The 15,032-nt window shown below is 39.4% G+C and overlaps 2 long non-coding RNA genes across 2 annotated transcripts; both read left to right on the top strand.

Moving 5' to 3' along the window:
- The first annotated feature begins 554 nt into the window (after positions 1-554).
- LOC115380149 (uncharacterized) lies at positions 555-1,545 on the top strand. The gene is made up of 4 exons (XR_003930302.1): positions 555-766; positions 855-946; positions 1,166-1,270; positions 1,361-1,545. It is a non-coding gene; the product is annotated as an uncharacterized LOC115380149 (long non-coding RNA).
- Positions 1,546-1,653: 108 nt separating this feature from the next.
- Positions 1,654-2,847, top strand: LOC115380150 (uncharacterized). Its single transcript, XR_003930303.1, has 3 exons — positions 1,654-1,804; positions 1,975-2,219; positions 2,337-2,847. It is a non-coding gene; the product is annotated as an uncharacterized LOC115380150 (long non-coding RNA).
- Positions 2,848-15,032: the final 12,185 nt, after the last annotated feature.

Here is a 15,032-nt window from a genome sequence, read left to right as displayed (position 1 = left end):
AACAAGTGTTGAATGGATAAGTCTTGACAGTCGTATCATAACTGTATGTTCGCATAAAAGCAAATGTATCAAATGAAAGCTGGTGCTGTATGTGCAAAATTTTGGTCATTTTTACTTGACTTTTAGATCTGCCCCAAAGGACACCCGTTGTGGAGGTGGAATTCTCAGCCTGTAATGAAGTTTGGGATGCAAGCTGGAGATTTTCTCTTGTCCACCAACATTTTGCTATCTGGTAACAACTACGCAAAGGTTGCCCTCCTGTTCAAATTTATGAACATGGGAATGGTGAACAAAAACACCTTCTTCTCCATTCAGGACACTTACTGTGTTGACACAATAAAGGAGTTCTGGGAAGAGAAAAGGACTGAGGCCATCAGTCGTCTTCAAGGGAAAGATGTGTTGGTCCTAGGTGCATAACATAAACTTTACCATGTTATGTGTATAGAAAACATCTGGCAATGATGGTGTGCTTATATGTGAGCAAATGACTAATTTCTGTGTTTGGGTGTTATTTTCATTACTTTTTTCCCAGCAGATGGCAGAAATGACTCACCAGGCCATTGTGCACAATACTGCAGCTATACCACAATGGAAAATGATACCAAGGAGATCATTCATGTCGCAACCATAGACAAACGGCAGACATCCTGGAATTCTGTCATCATGGAGAAGCAGGGTTTTATCGAGACCATGGACAAGCATACATCAGAGATCAAGCTAGTGGAGATCTGCACAGATGCTCACGCCCAGATTGGAGCACTTATGAGTAAGTACTCACCATACATAATGTTTGAATGCATTAGTTGAAAAGATGATTGAAATATTGTGGTAAAATTTGATTGCCCATTTCACAGACCCAGACAAAGTCAGATACAAGGCTCGTGAAATTCATCACAGTCTTGACATGTGGCATGGTGCCAAAAACCTGGCCAAAAAAAGCGCTGCAGTAAGTTTAATAAGTGGATCATGTTATTACCTACATATCTGTCTTAAAATTGATTTGCCTTACATCAGAGTATTCAGCAATGTGACATTGATGGCAGAGATTATGCACACTTTCATTTTAATCAAAGACAGCAAAAGTTGATTTCTGGCTGAAGGTGTGTTAATACCCATGTCTAATACTATGTTTGGTTTGTTTGTTTGTTTTTTTTGTCTCATCAAGGCAGCAAAGATAAAAGGACAGTCCCTTCTCCTCAACTGGCTGAAAGACATCATAAACCATTTTTGGTGGTGCTGTAAGACAGCTGACACAACTGAGGAGTTTCTTGTAGGCACACAATTTATATATTTTTTTCTCTCAATCAGTTAATTCAATGCCATATAAATGCTTGATTTATAGTGCTCTTGGTTTTCGCAGACACTGTGGACTGGTATCCTTCATCATGTCTGTAACCATCACAGCTGGGAATATGGAAGCTGCCAACATGACCACCTGGAAGACACTCGTGAAAAGGAGTGAATCAAGAGGGACTCCAAGTGCCACAATGCGCTGGTGGACATCGTTTACAACAAGCGTTTGCAGAAGGATGTACATAAATATCTGTGCTTCAGGTAAAGTGTGGCAACATATCACACACATTGCCATTATGACTGTTTGGGTTTATTTCTTTTTTTTTGTTTTGTTTTGTTCAATCAGATCAACTGCAGACCTAGAGGCATTCCAGAATCACATTCTGATGTATGCCAGCAAGCGCTACGCTTTCAGTCCTCCAGTTTATGAGGCAAGAGTTCTGCTTGCTGCTTTGGACTACAATTTTCACCGCAACCAACCAACACTGAAAACAGCTGATGGCAAAGAGATGTAAGTTTCACACTTGAATTACTGAAACAAGAATATGGCTTGCACAATGGAAATATTCCCATATACAGTAATGGAAGTTTTGTATTCAAGTGATTATCTATACACTTTTTTTTGTCAAGTGTTCTATTGTTTTGCAGGTAATGAATGTTTTTAATAGTTGATGTTTACAGTTTCAGAAGGCTGTACAAGAAAAATGCCAGACGATACAGTGTCTACGCCCTGAAAGCTGAAAAAACCTATGGCTACATAACTGAGCTGCAAGCAAAGATTGTTAACCGAAGAATCACAAGTGGAGTGGGGATGCCTCAAAGGAGAAGCCTTCGACCGGATGACCCCAGACGGCTCAGACTAGTGCCCCCTGTACCTGCACCATCCATAGCAGAACTGGTGCGGACACAAGTACGGAGAGGACTAGGTAAATGACAGATTTGTTTGCCTTTACTGATGCATGTTAACTTACCCTGCAACTTGTGCTCTTGGTGAAATAGCATTATTTTGTATGAAATTAATGTTATGTCTCTGTCTTCAACAGGACCAGCTTTCCGTGATGATGATGAATCAGACTGATCCAGATAGGAGTCTTCCAACAATCCATGACTGAATCAAAGTGATAAATGCACAGCTCTTACTATTCCAATTAATGCTTTGCCATCTCATTTTTTGTTTTTCTCAGTCTGCTGTAAAGTAGACATAATAAGCTCTTGAAATGTTGTCTGTTTGACACTAAATGCTGCATTTTTATGATTGTGTGCCAGCAGATCTATTGCTATTGTCTACATAAAAATGTGTGGCCTACAATTTCTTTATAAATAAGTCTTTCATTTTACAAATGTCAGTATTTACAGTTTTTTAGACATTTTTGGTATCAAAATTGTAAGGTACACTTGTCACTTGTAATGAACAGTACATGCATACATTGTGTGTGGCAATATGTCACATTGACAAATGATACTAATTTAAAGGAAACTGCAGTACTGTCATACTTACCATATAATTATATATAAAGTCACTATATACTAAGTTTATGTTTACATTGCAGTAAATAAAGCACATATTTGATGATTGTCTTTTTTTATTGCACTTACTATTGAAAAAACTTCAATGGAACAAATACAAATGAATAAATAATTACAAAAGCAAATGTATAAATATAGAGAATAATAACAATTATAATGAATTAAAAATATAACCGTAACATTTTTTTGCCTTCAAAAAAGTACCGGATGTTGATATTGTTTTGGTGCCCTGATGATGGACATGCAGGTATGTGAGTGCTTGTGGTAATGTATGGACATACCAGAGGGCCTGAAAGGAAACTCAGATGCCAGGTACGAAACCAGTGTAGTGTCCTTGGGGATCAGGGAACCTGTCCCTGATCCTCCAAACACAGCAGCTGGGGATGACACGTCGGTTTCCCTGCCCTAAGGAACCATGTTGCCAATAGATGAAGTGTCTATAGGCAGCATAGCGGTACTCCCGGTTGTCATCTCCAGGCCCACTGGCCTGGCCTAATACCGTAATGTCCTCCCAGTACTGCCTGTGAATACGCAGAAATCCTTCAGTAAGTCTGTACTGGGAGAAGTGTGGTAATAGGCTGACACAAGTATTTGGATCCTGGCCACAGCACTTCCTCTCTAGGTCCGTAGGCATATCCCTACAGTTACCACAAGTACACCATGGCACCCCTGGCACTCCAGCAAAAGGTGGGGCACCAGGCCTGGCTGCCTCTCCAGAAGCTGTGAGGTGAGCTCCCTGTGTTCCTCAAGGGTCATCTCCTGAAGAAATTTCTGAGGAAATAAAACCCAGGAAAAATGCAAATAAGTTCCATGATGTCAGTATGGTAGTAACACTGTAATAGTTTGTAAGCTGTCTAGCATGTTGTCAACGTCTAAAATAATGACAGGCATTTACAAAATATCAAAATATCTCTTCATACTGTTCTTGTAGTGTGTAAAATGATTTATTTGCCTTGTTAACGTTCAGGGGGAGCGGGGTGTTCACTTGGTTGCAATCTGCAACGTCAGCGCTAGATGTCGCTAAATCTTACACAGTGTGTAAGATTACACACTGTTCCTTTAAGGATTTCACTCTTCTGACACCTCTTCAACTTCAGCAATTTTCCTGACTGTTCATAAACACGATTTCCTTCTTCCAGTATATGATCCATTTCATAACCAAAACCAGGAACAACAACGTGATCAGGCCAACTCTTCTGACGCGGTGTTGCAGGTACATGTGGCAGTATGTCTGTATCAGAAGATGCAGTAGATGAGGTGTCACCTTCAGGTCTGACGACTCTCAATGTACCCTTCTCTGGTAACTCCTGGATGTCCACAAGAAGACAAAACTCACCATCAAAGTCTGGATCCTCATAATGCAAGCTAAAGTCACCATCCAGCCTCGGCTTGAACCTATCTTGCATCATTTCTTTAAGCTCTTCCACTGACTGTGGTCGCTCAGTTAGTGTAAGCTTCAGGGCAGTGTCTCATGAAATATATACACGTAGCACATGCTTCTTAACAGCAGCCATCTCTTGGTTCTTAAATGACAAAAACATGTTAATTAAGTGGAGTGTAAACTCATGGAGAGTGAAGGTGACAAACACAGCCTATGCAATAATGCCCAATTTTAAGATAAAACAGACATATTAGTCAGTTTATTGTACCATTAGTACAATAATTCCCAATAAATAAATAAATGATTAAGGAATATGATGCATTTTTTCTATATATCATTAGGAATATATAGCTTTTCATGTCATGCATAGATAGAACCTGTTCATTCAGAGGGAAATTCAGCTACTCAGGAAAATTTCTGCTTAACAATTGATCAATAATCGATCGATAAGGTGAATCAATTTGCACTGCTATTACTCATCATAAAAAAAGTAAAAAAAGATGAAACTAACTTCACCTAACCAGCTGCTGGACTAGAACAGTCTAATGCAGTCAGATGTTTACACTCTTCAACAAATTTTCAGTGTAGCAATATGAACTGTTTGGGTGTCAAGAGCAATCTTCCATCTATGTTGTAAGCGCAGAGAGGTGTTTTGTCATTGAGCTCTGATGGTGTGTGAACAGCCAAATTCTTTGGGGAAAGTTCATAAGATCTCAGGTGTTCAATGTAGTATGATGTGTGCTCTTGGCAAAGAAAGACAACACTACTGTTAACCAGGAGAACCTGTTCAATTCTACAGTAATTAGGCAGTCCTCCCTCTTGTCCCACACACAGAAACATTCCTACATCATAATCGGTTCCATCAATGCAGACCTTTGATGTGCTGTAAATAATATTGCTTGTTGTTATCTGTTCAATGTATGTCTTGGCAACATCTGGAAGCACTGATACCAGTACAGAAGAGACATTTGATGTCTACTGGTGAGGTTTGAAGAATCCTGAGGCACTAAGATGGTATGCTACCATGTACTGATGCTTGTCTGCAAGTGTTTTTAACACATTCTTAAAGTTTTGTGTGTCATGCACAACTCGCTTGAAGAAACGGTGTTTGCCCTCAAATCTCATCGTCCACAAGTGTACAAGGGGTCCAAAACGGCGTACGAGGTCTGGATAATGTTCAATGTAGTGATGTTTAGGACAGAGTGTGAAATCTGGAAAGGCCTCTTTCAACATCTCTCTATGATCCTGTATCTTTGACTGTAAATACTGGATAGACTCCTCTGTAAATTCTGAGCACAGAGATAACTCTACTACCTCTTTCAATTCCATCACCACAGTCCATGCTCATCTTCTTCAGGAACTACATTGCCAATAATCAAAGGCAGCAGTCTGAGCAATGTAGCATTTTCATGGCCATTGCCACCAATGCTTTTCTTTACAACAAAGGTCTGTGGTATCTTATGAGGTTTTTAGTCCTAGGACTAAAAACTTCTAAGAATCTCGCTTATCCTGGCAAGATAGTCTTAAAATTTACAGAAAGGCCCTCCACGTCACTAAAACAGCCTTCTATTCATCTCTGATAGAAGAAAATAAAAATAATCCCAGGTTTCTTTTTAGCACCTTAGCTACAGTTACAGAGTCATAACTCTACTGATCCTTGTATTCCTGCAACTGTCAGTAGTAATGACTTCATGAACTTTTTTAATGATAAAATTCTAGCTATTAGAGACAAAATTGATAACCTCCTACCCACAATTGGCATTAACCCAACCCCCTTAGAGACAAAGATGTCAAAGATGATTAATCTCTCAGAGCTAACTTCATTTATCTCCTCCTCTAATTCATCTACCTGTCTCCTAGACCCTATCCCAACTAGGCTGCTTAAAGAAATATTACCTTTAGTTAGCACATCTCTTCTAGATATGATCAATATGTCTCTATCGACAGGTTACATGCCACAGTCATTTAAAGTAGCTATAATTAAACCGCTTCTCAAAAAACCTACCCTTGACTCAGATGTCTTAGCCAACTACAGACCAAAATCTAATCTCCCTTTTCTCTCAAAGATATTAGAGAAAGTAGTCGCTAATCAGCTCTGTAACTACATACAGCACAATGAACTATTTGAAAACTTTCAGTCAGTATTTAGAGCGCACCATAGCACAGAGACAACTCTGGTTAGAGTTACTAATGACCTCCTAACTGCATCAGATAATGGATTTCCCTCTGTACTTGTATTACTGGATCTCAGTGCAGCATTTGATACCATCAACCATCACATCCTATTACAGAGATTAGAGCAATTAATTGGCATTAAAGGAACTGCTGGTTAAGCTGGTTTAAGTCCTATTTATTAGATCAACATCAGTTTGTTCATGTTAATAACAAATCCTCCTCCTGCGGAAAGGTAAAATATGGTGTTCCACAGGGTTGTGTGCTTGGTCCTATTCTATTAATCTCTTATATGCTTCCTTTAGGTAATATTATCTGGAAACACTCCATAAACTTCCACTGTTATGCAGACGATACTCATCCGTACTTATCCATAAAGCTGAATGAAACTCATCAGCTAAGTAAACTTCAAGTCTGCCTTAAAAATATAAAGGCCTGGATGGCCACCAGATTTCTACTATTAAACTCAGAAAGAACTTAAGTTATCGTGTTTGGCCCTAAATACCGTAGGGAATCAGTTTCTAATGATATAGCTACTCTGGACGGCATTACCTTGGCCTCCAGTTCCACAGTAAGGAACCTCGGAGTTATTTTTGATGAGGATTTGTCCTTTAACTCCCACATTAAACAGATCTCTAAAACTGCCTTTTTCACTTGTGTAATATTTCAAGAGTCCGGCATATCCTGTCTCAGAGTGACGCAGAAAAATTAATCCACGCCTTTGTTACCTCTAGGTTAGACTACTGTAACTCTATTATCAGGCTGTACCAGCAAGTCGTTAAAGACTCTTCAGTTGGTCCAGAACGCTGCTGCACGTGTGCTGACTAGAACTAGGAGAAGAGATCATATTACTCCAATATTGGCCTCTTTACATTGGCTTCCTATAGAATCTAGAATAGAATTTAAAACTCTTCTCCTCAGCTATAAAGCTCTTAATGGGCAGGCACCATCTTATCTGAAAATGCTCATAGTTCCTTATTACCCTGCCAGAGCACCGCGCTCCCAAAACGCAGGTTTGCTGGTGGTTCCCAAAATTACTAGAATGGGAGGCAGATCTTTCCAACTCCAGGCTCCAAGTTTGTGGAACAAACTTCCGGTCTCGGTTCGGAGGGCAAATTCTCTCCCTACCTTTAAGAGTAGACTTAAAACTTTCCTCTTTGAAAAAGCTTATAGTTAGGGCCAGCCCAGGTTGCCCTGGGCCAGCCCTTAGTTATGCTGCTATAGGCCTAGACTGTCAGGGGACTTCATACCATGCTCTGAGCACTTTTCTCTTTCCTAATCTTCCTCTTTCCTTTTTCTTTTTTCTTTTCTTATCCTGCTCTATACCCCCCCTCCCACCCCCACACCCATATCAACTCCTCTCATTTCTACTCAGTGCATGTTATTGTTCCAGAGTCCTCTGTGCCTTTTGCTTTCATTGTGCTTTCTATGTCTTCTGGGTGATACTGTCCTGCTCATCCTGGAAGGTCATCCTGCTGCAGACGAGAAGGCTGGATGCTGCGTGTCACTACCATCTAGATTACCTGTCAGGATATTCTGTCGTTCTGTTGTTGTCATTTGTCCCAGTTTGTCCTTATCCCCTTGTCTCTGTCTCTTTGTCTCTCTCTCTCTTTCCAGTAAAGGTACTGTAGATGACCACCCGCCCTGACTCTGGTTCTGCCTGAGGGTTCTTCCTGTTAAAGGGGAGTTTTACCTTTCCACTGTCGACAAGAGCATGCTCAGGAGGGAATCTGTTGGGCTTCTCTTTTCTTCTGTAATTTGTAGAGCGTGGTCTTTACCTGCTCTACCTGTAAAGCATCATGAGATAACTTCTGTTGTGATTTGACGCTATATAAAGATTGATTGATTGATTGATTGAAATGCACACAGCCCGTTTTTTGAAACTCTCCCTTTAAAACATGAGCACAGCACTTCCTCCTTTTTGTGATGTCACACATAAGGTGACTCCGCCCATTTAAACTAGCCAGCACGCCTCCGCTCCCCAGGTAACAAGATAACAAGCTGGCGACATGTTGAAGAAAGGATTTTTAGTCCAAATTTGCTTGTCTGCTTGGCTCATGTCAGCGCCTACTGTTTTATCAGCCTGACACAATACAATGCCGGTTTCGCAAAGAAACTATTGGTAAAGGATACTGCTGTCCCCACACTGTCTGGACCAACGTCAACTCTGCGACCAGTAAGTGATTTTTTGTCTCTGTCTCATCAAGATGGTACCATTTTCGGAAGTTGTAAAGTTTTTCATTAGTGCCGTTGATAACGTTACAGCCGTTAACTTGCCTGTGATTGGCCCAACCATATGCCACTCAAACCAGTCAGTCAATCAGTGGAGAGGTGCTGATTCTCTCTTCTGATTGGCTAAACAAACCGTGCTGCCAGAGCTCCGGGAGAAAGGCAAGAGAGAGGAGCTGTGAAACTATATTTAGCAGACCACAGGTACTCAAAACCACAAATACATCTTTCAGGGATATCAACAGTTCAAATACATCTTGCAGGGATATCAACAGTGGATACATGTTCCTCTAGAACCCATGAAATGAAGTGTGGGGTGCCCCAAGGTTCAATTTTAGGTCCAATACTTTTTAATTTTTTATTTTTAATTTTTTATTTTTTTTATTTGTTTATTTTATTTCGGTCCATTTAAAATAAGAAGAAAAGAAGAAAATACATAGTTTACAGTATAGTCCACTAATAGTGGTACCGAAAAGGTATAGGCTGAAGCCAAAGCTTATTTTGCCTACCCTTTTTACAAGGAAATTATGATATTTATTAACAAAAACAATGTCACAGTTTTAAACCATTATATACGTAAACTGAAAACAAGTTAAGGGAAAAAGTTTGTACATAATAGTAATAATCTTAAATTAATCAACAATGGATTAATAAAACTTAAAACAAAAAAGAAGTCACGTTTTGCAGAATGCAACATTCACATGCCACACCCTACTATATGGCCTATCAACCAGAGCATGGCTCCACTCCCAGGGACATCTACCACAGTGCCTCACCACAATCCGTGGCTAGTAGACCACAGAGCCTGGACGGGTACATACCCAATCATAATCATAAACCACCTGCACACAAGTTCACATAAACACACATCACATATACATATACTCCCACACCCACCCATACATGTGTATTCTGAAACTTAATCATACTGTTTTATATTTGTTTAATAGCTTATTTTTGTACATCTTTTTAAATTTTGTGACAGTTGTACACATTTTTAAGTCTTGGTCTAGTTTATTCCATAAATCAACCCCTTTTACTGATAGACACCTGCCTTTTATGTTGGTCCTCACTCTTCTTTTCTTAAATATACACATCCCCCTAAGTGCATACTGGGACTCCCTTACTTCGAACAGCTCCTGCATGTAGGGTGGAAGAGTATTTTTTTGTGCTTTGTACATGATTAGAGCGGTATTTAACTTTACAAGATCTTCTAGTTTGAGCAATTTAGTGTTAATGAAGAGTGGGTTGGTCGGTGACAGATAGTCTCTTTGATTTATTATTCGTATTGCTTTCTTTTGTAACACATAGATTGGTTTGATAACTGTTTCGAAGGTGTTTCCCCATACCTCTACACAATACAGTAGGTATGGCAGTATGAGTGAGCAGTACAATACGCGAAGTGAGTTTTTATTTACTAAATATTTCATCTTGTATAGTATTGCAACTGATTTTGATATTTTTGTTTTAATGTTATCTATGTGTGGTTTCCAACTGAGTCTGTTGCCTATTGTAAGTCCCAGAAATTTATGCTCATAAACACGTTGTATTTCAACTTCATTGATTATTAATTTGACAGGTATATTAATTTTCCTGTTGGAAAAGATTATATATTTCGTTTTAGTTAGGTTTAATGATAATTTATTGACGTCGAACCACTTCTTGAGTATCTCTAGTTCTCTTTCCACTACATGCAGGAGCTGCGCAAGATCTTTCCCAGAGCTATGTAGACTGGTGTCATCAGCAAATAGCACACACTTGAGCAGTGGCAATGCTTTACATATGTCATTAATGTACATGATGAAAAGCTTGGGGCCTAAAACTGAACCCTGTGGAACTCCATGTGTTATTTTTAACATATCCGAGTTAACATTATTTAGATAGCTTTCTAGCCATGCATGGGCGACACCTCTAATACCATACCTCTTCATTTTATTAAGAAGTATTCTAAAATCTACTGTATCAAAGGCCTTTTTCAAGTCTATAAAAACCCCAATAGTGTATTCCCCGTTATCTATACTTGTTGATATTGCTTCCACTAGTTCAGTGGCTGCCATTGAAGTGGACCTATTGGATCGAAACCCATACTGGTGGTTACTCAGCAGCTGATGTTTTTCTATGAAGCTGTCTAGTCTTATGATAAATAATTTCTCGAGAATTTTAGAGAATTGAGATAACAGTGAAATGGGTCTGTAATTGGTAAAGTGATGTTTGTCGCCACTTTTGTAGACAGGGATTACTTTAGCTATTTTCATGGTAGTGGGAAAAATACCTGCTGAGAATGATAGGTTACAGATATGTGTGAGTGGTGTGACTATTGCATCTATTATGTTTTTAATTAATGTCATGTCTATATCGGTACTGTCAGTAGACCTTTTATTTTGAAATGATTTTACAATATTCAAGATCTCATTTTCATTTACACTATTGATATATATGGAGTGTGGATTTTCTGTAATAATTCTGTGGTCCAGACCTGTCTTGTCTTTTGGTTCTTGTATTTTATTTGCTAGGCTTGGTCCGACATTAACAAAAAAATTGTTGAATTCATTTGCAATTATTGTGGTTTTATCTATAGTTATGTTGTCTTTGTTAAAGTAGTTCGAATATTCCCCTTTTCCAGTACCTTTTTTGATTATGGTGTTTAGTGTTTTCCATGTTGCTTGAATATTTCCTCTATGCTGTTCTAATTGTTTGTGGTAATAGTCCTTTTTGCTTACTCTTATAATATTTATCAATTTATTTTTGTATATCTTATATCTGGTCTCGGCATCTTTTGTTCTTTGTTTAATAAATTTTCTATAGAGTGTGTTTTTCTTTTTGCATGCATTTTCAATTCCTTTAGTAATCCACGGAGTTGGCTGCTTGTTGCTATGCTTGTTTAGTGATTTTCGTAAGGGACAGTGTTTGTTATATAGCTCTAGTAGTATAGATAAAAAAGCATCATATGATTTATTTGGGTCATTTGTGTCAAAGACCTCGTTCCAGGTCTGTCTGTTAAGGTCCACCTTGAGGGCAGCAACAGCTTCAGGTGTTCTATGTCTTATTAGCCTCGCTGTGTTGTTTTCACTTTTGGTTTCCATCTTAAGATGATGGTGAAAAATGGCAAAGATAGGAAAATGATCAGTTGTGTCATTAATTAATAGCCCGGCTGTTACTTGACTCTCAATTTTATTAATGAAAATATTGTCAATTAATGTTGCTGTCTCTGTGGTTATTCTGGTCGGTTTGGTAATGACTGGGAATAGACTGTTGCTGAACATTGAGTCAACAAAATCTGTAATTTTTTTCTTTCCATGTGGGTTAAGTAAATCCACGTTAAAGTCACCACATGCTAAGTGCACTTTATTGTTATTGAGGCTGCTAAGCATATTATCTAATTTGTTGATAAAAGTGTTTAGGCAAGTTCCAGGTGTTCTGTATATACAACTTATAACCATATTTTTGCATTTTTCTAGAACAATTTCAACTGTTAGGCATTCAAAAATCTTATCTATGTTATATGTCATACTTTGTACCACACTACATCTTAAAGCTCTGTCCACATACAAGGCAACTCCTCCTCCTGTTCTGTCTTTTCTGTTTGAGGTAAACAATTCATAGCCCTCCAGTTCCACATTAAATTCTTTCTTATCATTCAGCCAGGTTTCAGAGATCGCGATGACACTGAATTTATTGAATTGTGCCAAATATTTCTTTATTTTACTAACATTTTTATTCAAACTCCTACTGTTGAAGTGTATCATTGAGAATGTCCCTTCCATATCTACCTTTTTAAATTGCTCATCAGTGTAGTACTGACAGTTGTTATTTATATTGTTGTAGAAATTATTTTCAGGATCTATGTCATTACCAATCTCATAAGATTTATAGTCGGTATGATCAAAATGATTAAAACTATAGTGTTCATACTGTTGAATATTTATGTCGCTTACGTTGGCCCCATCAATAAACTCATCGTCATCCACGTCCATATATGGGAATGGAGGGCTCTTGTCAAGATCTGTCATAGGTGGCAGTCCAAGCGCTTAGACGTTGATACATTACATGTCCCCGTCATTGCACACATGCCAACGTAAGTACCTACTACTGGCATACTTTTATATCCATTCTCAATCACAGCTATACACACATCTAGCACACTCACGTGGTCTGTCACACTCACAACCCTACAGACTCGCACACTCCCATAACCTTCCACACTCACATCAATCACACTCACTCACATTAATCTTTATATGCTTCCCCTTGGGGACATCATCAGGAGACACGGCATCAATTTTCACAGCTACGCTGACGATACACAGCTCTGCATTGCCGTGTCTCCTGATGACACAGGGCCTATTGATACCGTTTTAAATTGTATTTTAGATATAAAGTCATGGATGGCAGAGAACTTCCTACAGCTCAACCAGGACAAAACAGAGGTTTTAGTTATTGGCCCTGAAGGCAAGAGAGAGAAACTTTTACCAAAATTAAAGGATTTTAAACCCTCACAATGTGTCAAAAATCTGGGCGTCTTTTTCGACTCTGAGCTTGATTTTATTCCACATATTAGAAGTATAACAAAGATAGGATTTTATCATCTTAAGAACATAGCCAGAGTGCGCCCGTTTCTCTCTCTGGCCAGCACAGAGGTGCTAATGCATGCTTTTATCTCTAGTCGTTTAGATTATTGTAATGCCCTGCTTTCTGGTCTCCCCAAAAAGAGTATTTCACACCTTCAGTTACTCCAGAACTCAGCTGCACGTGTGCTGACGAGGACCAGAAAGCGGGCTCATATTACACCAGTTTTAAAATCACAGCATTGGCTCCCTGTGCGTTTCAGGATTGATTTTAAGGTTCTTTTATTAGTTTTTAAGTGTCTTAACGGCCTTGGGCCTTCTTATCTGTCTGACCTGCTTTTACCCTACCAGCCCTCGTGCACCCTGAGGTCCTCCGGTACCGGTCTTTTAACTGTTCCCAACGTTAGAACAAAAACTCATGGTGAAGCTTCATTTTATTATTATGGCCCACGTCTGTGGAACAGCCTGCCGGAGAACCTCAGGGCTGCTGAGACTGCTGATGTTTTTAAGCGCAGGCTCAAGACCCACCTTTTTAATCTGGCTTTTATCTGATTCTATTTCCACTCTTTTATGCTGCTTCTGTTGTTTTTATTGTTTTTAGTTGCTTGTTAAATAATTTCTTTTTTACTTTTTAATACATATTTATGTTGCCTGTATTGTTTTATTGTTTTTAATTTATTAATACTCACTCATTTATTACACTTCATTTTTTATATTGTTTTTTTTCCCTTTTAGTATTGATTGTATTTTACTTTGTTATCTTTTAGTTTTTATCTCCAGTGTTTTCCTCATGGGGGCCCTCCACACCGGGAGCTGTGTCTGGCCTGCCTGCAGGGGGTGCCGTCCTGGGGGCTGTCCTGGCCTGGATGGTTGGGGGCCCTGTTCCAGGGCCTTATGGCCGTGGTGTGGGCTCCTATCTGTCTGAGTCGGGGTGGTCTCTGCGGTGGTGCCCCCTGTAGTCGGGGGCTAGGGCGTCTCCCGGTGTGGATGGCTCCCAAAGAATGAATGGTGTTTCCTCATCTGGTCCCTCAGCGCTCAGCCATGTTTCATTTTATCTTTGGGTGGGGTTGGGGTGGGCTGGGGTGTGGTGGGGTGTATGCCTGGAGTTTATGCATGTGTGAAATATGTTGTACTTGTGTGTGTGTGCGTGTGTGAGTGAGTTTGAGGGGGTGGGGGATTAGGGTTGTATGTATTTTAATGTAAAGCACTTTGCGTTGCATTTGTTTTATGTATGAAAGGTGCTTTATCAATAAAGTTTGATTTGATTTGAAATAAAACCCTGGAAAAGTGTACAGCATGGGGCCTTTACAAGAGGCCGCAAAGCATATTGCTTATGAAAAGGTTCAGCATGTTCTCATCTATCCACCAATCTAAAGTGTGAAGGAAAAGGATGCCTACTTTGGACATTACGGCCATTAGAAGCTGGCAGCATCATGTTCAAAACAGGTTTTACAAGGACTTTCTGGTCCAAACAGCTGCTAGTTTTTGGCTTCTAGTGGCCATACTTTCTAACAAACATGCACATATGAGACATCAGTCTTTTCAGCATTTTCTGCTGGATCTAGCAGCACCAGATGTGAAACAAAGAGACGCTGAGAGCAGACGATAGAAGCGTCAAAACCCAGCGGCGCAATTTTGAAAAACGTTTTTGCCAGCTGTGATCTTACATTGGCTGTTAAACAGGTACTGTATGTCTGTATGCCTTCACACAGTTTGAAACTGACATATAGATAGTGTATATCTACTTTTTTCAGCATCTTCTGCTCAATCCAGTGAAAGCAGCGTTCGATCAATAACACTTTGAAATTTATGGCCAGGAGAAGCATAGGAACTGCTTTCATTCCCTATCCCCAGCAGAATGAGTT

The sequence above is a fragment of the Myripristis murdjan genome, chromosome 21 (genome assembly GCF_902150065.1).
Source record: "Myripristis murdjan chromosome 21, fMyrMur1.1, whole genome shotgun sequence".
NCBI lineage: Eukaryota > Metazoa > Chordata > Actinopteri > Holocentriformes > Holocentridae > Myripristis > Myripristis murdjan.
The sequence above is the reverse complement of the archived record's forward strand: the minus strand, read 5'-3'. Positions and strand labels throughout refer to the sequence as shown.